Here is a 10,386-nt window from a genome sequence, read left to right as displayed (position 1 = left end):
ATTTGGTGTTCTCTATTTTGTAGATGAATTCGACATCTATGAGTCGATCGATTTCTTCACACAGACCATCTAGGAGTACTTGGGGTTCGTAGGATATGTATGCTCTTTGCTTTACTGGCCTTTCCCCTTACACCATGGGGATGGTGTGTTTAACCACTTCATGAGGTACACCTTTCATATCAGTGTATTTTCAAGCAAATCAAGCTTGGAATTTAGTGAGGAGGTGCACACTGTCTAAACCACTGTATCCATTCTTTTTTTAGCCTTCCACTTGGTTTGCATCAACTTTTGGTTTCGTGTTCTACACACAAAGCGAAAAGGTTTTTGGGGTTCAGATTGGGAGTCAAATGATTCTTCTTTTTTAGTGGTCACCTTGTAAACCAGAATTGAGAACTCGTTGAGCTCCTTTTGCCAGACTTGGTAGAAGTTGGAATGTGCATTAATAGCCTCCACATACCTTAGCCAATGTTCTTCCAATTCTATTGTGAATATGTAAGGTTCCTTTTCTTTGAATCCATTTGTTTTAAGGGTCTTATAAGTGGATTTTATCCATAATGGACTTACTTATTTGATGCTTACAGGTTCATGGTTCATAACATCGGGCATGCATGTTGCACTCAGTATATAGAGCGATGTGATCTTTTATCCTTTTACCATGGGCAAATCTTGTACCCATGCGTTTTGGAAGTATATCCATGGTAGCAAGGGTGTGCATCGAGTTCTCAAAGTCTTTTGGATCTGGGAGTTGCAAATTCGATGCTATCCCTTGCATCTTCCAACGTTTTGTGGCATGTTTGGCACAAGTGTACTCCTATAAACCTAACAATAGTCACTAAATCTTCTACCAAGGGTCCTTTTTTCATTGGATGGATCTTCCAAGTGCGTAGGCTCATCTTTACGTTCAGTATTTTTTCTGAATGTAGATGTGATCCATGTTCTAATCATGGATCATCTTGGTTTCTTTCATGAATGGATGTCCTAGTATGCAGTCATATAGGAAACAGGCTACTGGCCAAGGTTCATCACCACAAAGGTGTGTTGAAAAATGGTTTAGAGAATCTTAATCTTCAAATCTTGTAGAAGTCCTATGGGCTTTGCAGTGGCTCCATGAGCTAGCTTCACAATCAATGCAATGTCATCCATAGGAGGTTTTTCCTATTTTGCCTTAGGTTTCTCCTCCAATCGAGCTTAGCATTCCTTAACTAACTCTTGAGTGGCCTTCATCATATTTTTCTCCTCAATCGAGTTTGGATATTCAGCTAACTTCTTGGGCAAATTCTTGGGGTCTATTTTCTCCCTTGTTTGAGGGAAGGAAGGTATTATCTTTTCTTTATTAGATGAGGAAGATGACACATTTATAGTTGTCCCCTCATCGGATCCACTTTTTATAGAACACAACTATCTCCCTTTGTCGATATTTCTGGCCTTTTTCTTTTGAGAGCGCCTAGTTGTTAGTGCTTTCTCAAGAACTTCCTTAGGAGAGATAAGATCCTTACGTATCTTGCTTCTACAAAGTAGACGCTTTTGTAGCAGTAGCATGGGATACTTCTCTCCTCGTGCTTTGCATTTGTGTGACTACATTAAGAGGTACTGTGTGGACGAAGCATTCCTGTATGCTCAACAAATTAATGCTGGTACTCGGTTTAGCTTCATCTCCCTTCCCCATTACACCCGTTCTTAATGCTGGTACTCGGTTTAGCTTCATCTCCCTTCCCCATTACACCCATTCTTAATGGACAATCCTTGTACATATGGTCCATCCCACAACCTATGCATAAGGGAGTTAAGGGCACGAGTACCCACTGGAGTACTCGTCATCCCTTTCTTGACTGGACATTCAACTATTCGATGAGGTCCAATGTAGTGATAGCATTACATAGGCGGTCATTTAGACATCTTATTTAAGTCTCATCCCCCAATGTTGTGGCTGCTGTACATGTGCTCACCCTCTATCACATAATGACTCAGGATCTATGGGGGTGGGCTTCTCGGTTCAGGGGGCTCAAAGGTGGTGTTATTGGTCGTTTCTCCCTCCTCACCTTCTTTAACAATTTTTGTCAAGGTCAATTGCTAAACAGGGGTTGCGCAAGGTAATGGAGGTTGTGGTGGAAGGACTGGAGGTGGTGAGGGTACTTCGGGTACCTTGAGGATTCCTCGTTGGGCCACTTCATGGCTGTATTGAGGTGCATTATATTATGCTAGTGCTAGCAAAGCGAGCATTACCTCAAATTAGGTAGCCAAGCTTGTTGTAGAGTTCTGACTTGGGCAACTCTTTGGTGGTAGGAGTTTGATGTTTCATGATTGCCCCATCTTTAGTAGTAAGCACAATAGAGAGTTAGTATGGGTCTCAAATGTGGAAATTCCATATTAGTGTAGTTTGGTTGGCAAATTAGGCACCACACTAGTTCTCTCTTGGGATAAAGATGAGGTTGCCCAACCTAGTCATGGCCTTGGCCTATTCTCCATTGTTGGGTCATTTGTTGCATTAATGTTAGCTGCTCCACCTGTTGTCTTGAAGAGGATTCCTTTTCTTTCTCTTCAGATTTTATGCTTGTGGTTTTTAAGGAAGCCTCAAAAGCACCCTTGTACAATTCTTGGGAATGAGTTCCCTTGAAATTGTCTTTAAAATCCGTGGTGCTTCAATAGCATTGCTCAAAGGAGGTGTGTCCAAGATCATATTGGGAATTATGCAGGGCTACATCTTTGAGTCCCTCTAGGAATTGACCGATTAGTCTTTCGTTAGAGAACTTGTCCCTATTGTTTTACAATGAGAGTGAAGATATCTCCCCCGGTCGATATAGTCACGGATGGATCCTCCCTCCTTCTGCTTCACATTATGCAACTATTCAACCGCACTCCATCGAGTTTCTTGTCTCAAATATCCTACTTTGAAAGCCTCTTTCTTCAAGGCGTCAAAGGTAGCCTTGTCTTCTGTTTTTAGTGATCGAAAGGTTCCATTGTCCCGCTTTTTCATCGAGGGTGATGCCAAAGGCACTCACCTTAACTTGATCTTTCACATGGACAAATTCCTCATAGATTTGGTTAAACATCTCTAGATGAGGTATGGGATCTCGTGACCCATCAAACGTAGTGATAAGTTTGAAGATATGGGTCGGTTTGTTCCTTTCTAGTCTTGGCCATTGGATTAGTTGCACGGGCATCGGTGGTATAATTCCTGTATCCTCAACATTTCGAGGATCAATCTTGCCATAGCCATCGCTAGTACAGCTGGAGGTATGTTAGATGGGGAAGCAAAACTTGGAGGATCTATGGTCATGGTGGGCCAGTGTGTGCTTCTTCATAAGGATCCATATGGTATCTAGGATACACCCTACAAGAAGGTGGGTGGTTATTGTACATGAAACTCACCAGTTGCAATCGTTTGTAGTGCCCACACATTGGACTATACATATGACATGCCATTGTATGCCATTCTCTAATCCTATTGACATGATCAAAACAAACCCAACATCCCTCCATCTCCCCTCCCAGCCCCATCTTATTAATGAGGTCCACCCCTTTAGCTAGGACCCATGGTAGGCATCTTGAATGTGTGGTTCCCTATCAAAAGAAGAGAACCCTAGCTAGCCTTGGAATGCAATGTTCTGAATGAAATCGTAAGTACTTTTGGACTTTAACTCTAATAATAGGCTATGAAAACCTTAAATTGCTACTATCACCACTATTTCATGTAGTCTCCTTCCTCCATCTTGATACTCTATAGAGCATGGGTCATAGACTTAATAGAGCATGGGTTATAGACTTAATGTTAACTAAGTAGTAGAATGAACATAATAACTTCAACGTTAAAAAAATAAATCATACTCACCTCCTACCATCCAAGAGTGGTGTAACATACTCTAGAATATTTTAGAGTTCTAATTCAATGAACTGTCTAGCATCACCATTAGAAAATGTGAGCAGAAAACTTGGTCTCTCTCTCACTCATGGTTGTTTGCAATAACAAAGATAGATAGATAAAGAGATAGAGAAGAGAGAGAGAGAGAGAGAGAGAGAGAGAGAGAGAGAGAGAGAGAGAGAGAGAGAGAGAGGCAGAGAGAAAGTCTTATGGTCTCATTTTCCAATACATGTAAATGACCTTTCAATGCATGTACTCTCTCTCTCTCTCTCTCTCTCTCTCTCTCATATTGTAGTCACATGAGAGAGATAGAGAGAGAGATAAAGAGGTCTACTTGATTGCTGTTCAGTGCTTACCAAATCGACCACCTCTCCAAATCTATTACAAATTTGTTATCCTTCAATCTAGCTATAGCAAGGCTTTAATATTTACACAGAAGGTCTTTAGAGCTTATGGTATACAACAACACATAGGTGATAGTTACTACACATCAGGTATTCAAAGCTTTTGGTACACAACTTGGTACACAACAATAGATGCAGCAGACATGTACATGAGAGAGAGAGAGAGAGAGAGAGAGAGAGAGAGAGAGAGAGAGAGAGAGAGATGTCAATTAAAACACGTGTGGGTGAAAGCACGAGTGGGGGGGTCCATGCTTGCCATGCTTGAATTTTTATTAATTCAAAGTCAACTTTTATGCTTGAAAAGCACTCAATTTAGTGCTTTTTCAAGGGTGTTTTTAAGCCTAAAAAGTGTTCCACTTTACCATGCTTTCACCCGTTGGGGACACAGGTGGGACACAGGTGAGAGTAAAGACATGGAAAACAAGTCTTAAGTTTTAAAAATTGATTATATTCAGTATATAATTATCATCATAGTATATAAAGATAAGAGCTTCTTGGTTGATTGTTGAGAGAGAGAGAGAGAGAGAGAGAGAGAGAGAGAGAGAGAGAGAGAGAGAGAGAGCTCAAAAGCACATACTAAAGGAAAAAATAGGAGATATGTATTTAAAATGCATATAGGTACATGCTTAAACTTGCAAGTATGTAAAAGACTAGAGAACCATGTAAAAGATTAGAGAACCATATTTCGAGAATGGCTAGACTTTGTTAGGGATTAACCCAAGTATGTAGAAGATTATAGAGCCATATTTTGAGAATGGGGAGATTGTGTTAGGGGTCAATCCAAGAGAAGGATAGTTTATCTTTACATGTGCACCTAGATAAAGGAAACGACGTACTAATATGAATATACAACACTTCCTGATAAACAATTTTTGTACAAACCACTTAAGTACTTGAAAGATATGCAAAGTTTAATCTTTTTTTAAGAAGCGAGTGTTTGAAATATTGTCAAGTTTTTCATTTTAAAAGGGTGGACCAAAAAGGCACATAAACAAAACTATGATTGAGAAGAATGTGGGAGAGAAGGTTAGCTCCATCTCTTTGCAAGTAAACACACACACACACACACACACACACACACACACAAGAGCAGACATGCACACAAGAGAGAGATGACTTAATTTTCTTCTATTCTCTTGTTTTCTCTACAATAATCACATTAAGATAAGAGTACATACTATAAGGGAAAGTACTCTCCTACTAAAACATACAAAGGTCGATCCATAGTGTGAACTTGATTATATAAGCTGGCATTGTTGAGATGTCAAGCTCAAAATGAGCTCACACTTATGATACGCGTGGGTGACTGTCTCAGCCACTTACATCACTGGCATGTTTGGTAGGATGCTGACATGATAGATCTTCTCCAGTCATTCTATAACTAGACTACATCAACTCTACTAGTCCACCATTGAGTTATGGCATACATATCTAGCCAGCTCACTCACTTAGTGTGTTCACATTATGGACCACATGTACATAGTACTTTAGTAATTATGTTGTATTTCCCTTATCTTTTGTTATAGCCCTTTTGTTGAGAAGAAGAAGAAGAATAATTTTCAGCCTCTCATCTTGTGTGTTCTCTTCTAGGGTTTGTGTCAGTGTGTGTGCTTACAAGAGCTCAAGCTCTCTTCCTCCCTGCATTTTTTCATGGTATCATAGCCTAGTTCATGCTAAGAAGCTGAGAAGTAAGCAAGATAAGCACAGGAAGTGGTATGAGGGTAAGGGCTTCACCTACTCTTCCCCCTTTGTGTTGGCTACTATACCCTTGTCATCAGGAGCTCTTCGTGAGGCACCAACAAACGAACTCTGACTGAGGAGGTGTCTTTGCAGGAGTGGAGCTCCAATGTAACAATATTGTCCTTTGAACTATGTTTTTGCGGTCGAAAATGGATTTCGGGCACGTTTGGACCTCCGTTTTTCAGTTCGCAATTCAACAAGCGTTCACGTGCACCGGCGACTGGGTAAGTTTCAATTCTCTGTGAAATTTTATTTTTGGAACTACAAAAAGGAAAGTTGATTGTGCAGACACTGTGTGTAGGGGAAAGAGGTCTTACAGGTGCTATTGGTATATGCAAGTTAAGGTCATTGGTTGTGATAGTTTGGGTGTAGTATAGTATCGCTGCTGTGCAGAGAGAATACTACAGTTTATGCAGGACAAACAAGAGTGCTATTTCTAGTGAGTTTATGTTGTAGATAAAATGTTGAATGATGGAATTAACCACATTTTTATAGAGAATCTTGTTGGAATTAGGGTTGCAGGAATGCACACACAACTTCAAGAAGATGAGGAAGCTTGAGCACAACACAGTAGTGTATTATGAGTGCCAAAAATGAAAGATAACAAGCCCTAGAAGATAATGGGCGTATATACAATGCACGGGGGAAAAAACCTCCTAGTGAGGGAAAAAGTGCCCCGGCGGTCCTAAGTGTGTTCACACACATCACTACTATAATATGGTAACAAATCCCCCCTGGAGTGATGCGGTGAACAAGAGCTAGCACTCATGTATAGGGAAGTGTCTAGCTATGTGGACGAATCCACAAAAGGGAGTAAGCCCAAAGCTTTGCGAAAAGCTTCGAACTTCTCACGAGGCAGAGCCTTTGTGAAAAGGTCTGCAAGGTTATCCTGTGTTGGCACATAAGCCAAACTGATCTCTCCTGCAGAGAGTCTCTCCCTGACATAATGGTAGTGCACCTCAATGTGCTTCGTACGAGCATGGAACACTGGGTTCTGCGCAACTGCCAATGCGCTCTGACTGTCAGTGAAGATGGTGGTGGCAGATGGCTGCCCAACACCCAAATCAGCCATAAGGCGTCTGAGCCACACACACTCAACCGTAGCTGTGAAAGCTGCCCTGTACTCAGCTTCACAACTAGAAGTGGCCACAGTAGGCTGCTTCTTGCTCAACCATGATATGCATGAGCTTCCAAGCATGAAGCAAAAACCACTCGTGGACACGCGTGTGTCATAACAACCAGCCCAGTCAGAATCTGAAAAAACATGTAAATCTGGCGGCAATGATCCCCCCTTGAGATAAAACAACCCAAGATGCCGAGTACCACTCAAATAGCGAAAGATACGCTTCACTGCCTGCCAATGCTTAATGCCTGGGCTATGCATAAATCTGCTCACCTGTGAGACTGCAAACTGAATGTCTGGCCTCGTAATGCATACATAAATGAGGCAACCAACAGCTGTCTGATAGAGTGTGACATCAAAGTGATCTCCAGCATCATGAAGACTCAACTTCAAACCTGTCTCCATTGGAGTAGCAATAGGCTTGCAGTCTTCAAGGCCAAATCTCCGCAACAATGTTTCAATATACTTTGTCTGACACAAAGCAATACCTCCATCACACTGCTTAAATTGTATCCCCAAATAATGATGCAAATGCCCCAAATCTGACATCTCAAAAGAGGCATTCAAATCAGCCTTAAAATCAGCAATATGACTCTCATTTGGTCCTGTGAGCAGCATGTCATCGACATAGAGAGCAATGATTAGATGTACACCATCCACACGTTTTACATACAAAGTGCTTTCTGTTGGACTATTCTGAAACCCATGTGCAGTCAAATATGCATGTATTTTTTCATACCAAGCTCGTGGAGCTTGCTTTAAACCATATAAAGCCCTTTTTAACCTGCACACTTTGTTTTCCTGCCCTCTTTGAACAAAACCACGAGGCTGCGATACATACACCTCCTCATGCAAATCTCCATTTAAGAACGCAGTCTTTATGTCCAGCTGATGTACATTCCAACCATTATGAGCTGCTAATGCACAGATGCTACGAACAGTGGTCATACGACATGTGGGAGCAAAAGTCTCATCAAAATCAATGCCCTTCTCTTGAGCATAACCTTTTGCAACAAGCCTAGCCTTATGGCGATCCACTGTGCCATCAGGCTTACGCTTCAATTTGTATACCCACTTAGTGCCAATGGCCTTCTTGCCAGGGGGCAAGTCACATAAAGACCACGTACCATTCTTCATAATAGCATCGTATTCTGCTTGCATAGCAGCCATCCAATTTTCTGAACTTTGTGCCTCATCAAATGAAACAGGCTCACTTTCATCGCACATACTAGAAACAGCCAATGCATAACAATCTGACGCATAAGAGGCACCATGAGAGCCAGAACGAGTGCGACTAGACAAAGGGGCATCCAACTTGCTGTCACGCAAAGTCTGCACCAGCCATCTAGGCATGTTCCTAGAGCCCTCAATCTCTTGTCTCTCATCCTCAAGTGCATCATGCACATCTGCATCAGATATAGGCTGATCTGTGCCATCATTTAAAATCTGCATAGGCTGAAAAACTACCTCATGAGGTATTGCACTTGACTGTGCACCACTGAAAAGAGGCAACAATGTATCATAGACATCACGTGAGCTGATATCTGTCTCCTTAGTACATGAAACCAAGGGCTGAACTGCATCTTCCACAAATACAACATCACGGCTAACCAAAATGCGCTTTGTCTGTGGATGATACAAACGATAGCCTTTGCTCTCAGCACTATATCCAACAAAAATACATTTGACAGCTTTGTCATCCAATTTTCTGCGATGTTGCACAGGCACTAATGCATATGCCAGGCAACCAAAAACACGTAAATGGCCAACAGATGGCTTGCGGCTATGCCAAGCCTCATATGGAGTGACAACCTGTAAAGCTTTGGTGGGACACCTGTTTAGTACATAAGTGGCACACATGACAGCCTCAAGCCAAAAACCATGTGGTAGACTTTGACTCTTAACCATACATCTTGCCATTTCCATGAGAGACCTGTTTTTTCTCTCAGCCACACCATTTTGCTGTGGTGTATACGGCACTGTACATTGGTGTTTTATCCCACGCTCAGCCAGAAATGCATTAAATTCTGAAGACATATACTCCCCCCCTCGATCTGAACGGAGGGTGCCCATCTTACTTTCTGACACATTTTCAGCCATAACCAAAAACTATTTGAAGCACAAAAACACTTCGGACTTTGCCTTCAAAGGATATACCCATGCATGACTGGTAAAATCATCAATGAAAGTCACGAAGTAAAGGTAGTTTCCAAATGATGGAGTTTGCATGGGACCACAAACATCACTGTGAACAAGCTGCAATCTGCGTTCAGCTCTCACTGATCCATCTTTGGGAAAGGAAGCACGCTGCATTTTACCCAATATGCAGCCCTCACAAACATGCTTGACAGGTGCCTCAAGCTTAGGCAAAGAAGACACCATTTCAGATTTCTGCAGGCGCAGCAAACTTGCAAAATTCAGATGACCAAAACGTGCATGCCACAGTTTTGCATTTGAAATAGCCTGCGTATCCATAATAGCACATGCTGAATCCTCTACACATTTGCCATCCATATTGAGCTTATACAGCCCTCGACATAGTGAACCAGATGCTACAATGATGTCACCACAAGAGAGATCATGAACAGTACATCTGTCATCCACAAATTTTACAACCAAACCTGTTTTGGCAAATGCGGAGACTGACAGCAGATTCTTTTTGATCCCTGGCACATACAATGCATCAAAAAGTGTAAAGGTGTTGCAATTTGCAACATTCAGCACAATCTGTCCAACTCCTTTAACGGGATAAGAGGAGTTATTGGCACAAGTGACAGTATTCCCTGTGGGAGCAGACTCAAGGAAAGTGAATAAACTGCGCTGCGAGGTGATATGCTTAGTGGCACCACTGTCAAAGTACCATACATTTGAATCTACTGCAGACATACATGTGTCATGCAAAGATGGGTCATAACTGCACTGCGCATTGAATGCCCATTCTGTATCTTGAACAACATTAGCAGATTCATTGTTAGAAGGAGAGGCATCTGCAAAAACAGCCATACCAGCCTCTTTCTTCTTAGCCTCTTTCGCAGCCAGCTTAGGACACGCTTTGATGACATGATCATTTCCCTTACAGTACTTGCAAAATGTCTTCTGTTTGCCACCCTTCTTCTCATCTTTGTCTTCCTTCTTTGGTTGCGCAGCATTTGCAGATTTCTGCTTACTAGAAGAAAAGCCAGCTTTACCTTTCCCGCTTCTCTGACTAGCAACGAAAGCTTGATCTGCGACACGCATAATATTCCTGTTTTGCCTTGACT

The sequence above is a fragment of the Cibotium barometz genome, chromosome 35, assembly GCF_041138505.1.
Source record: "Cibotium barometz isolate CiBa-2024 chromosome 35, ASM4113850v1, whole genome shotgun sequence".
NCBI lineage: Eukaryota > Viridiplantae > Streptophyta > Polypodiopsida > Cyatheales > Cibotiaceae > Cibotium > Cibotium barometz.
The sequence above is the reverse complement of the archived record's forward strand: the minus strand, read 5'-3'. Positions refer to the sequence as shown.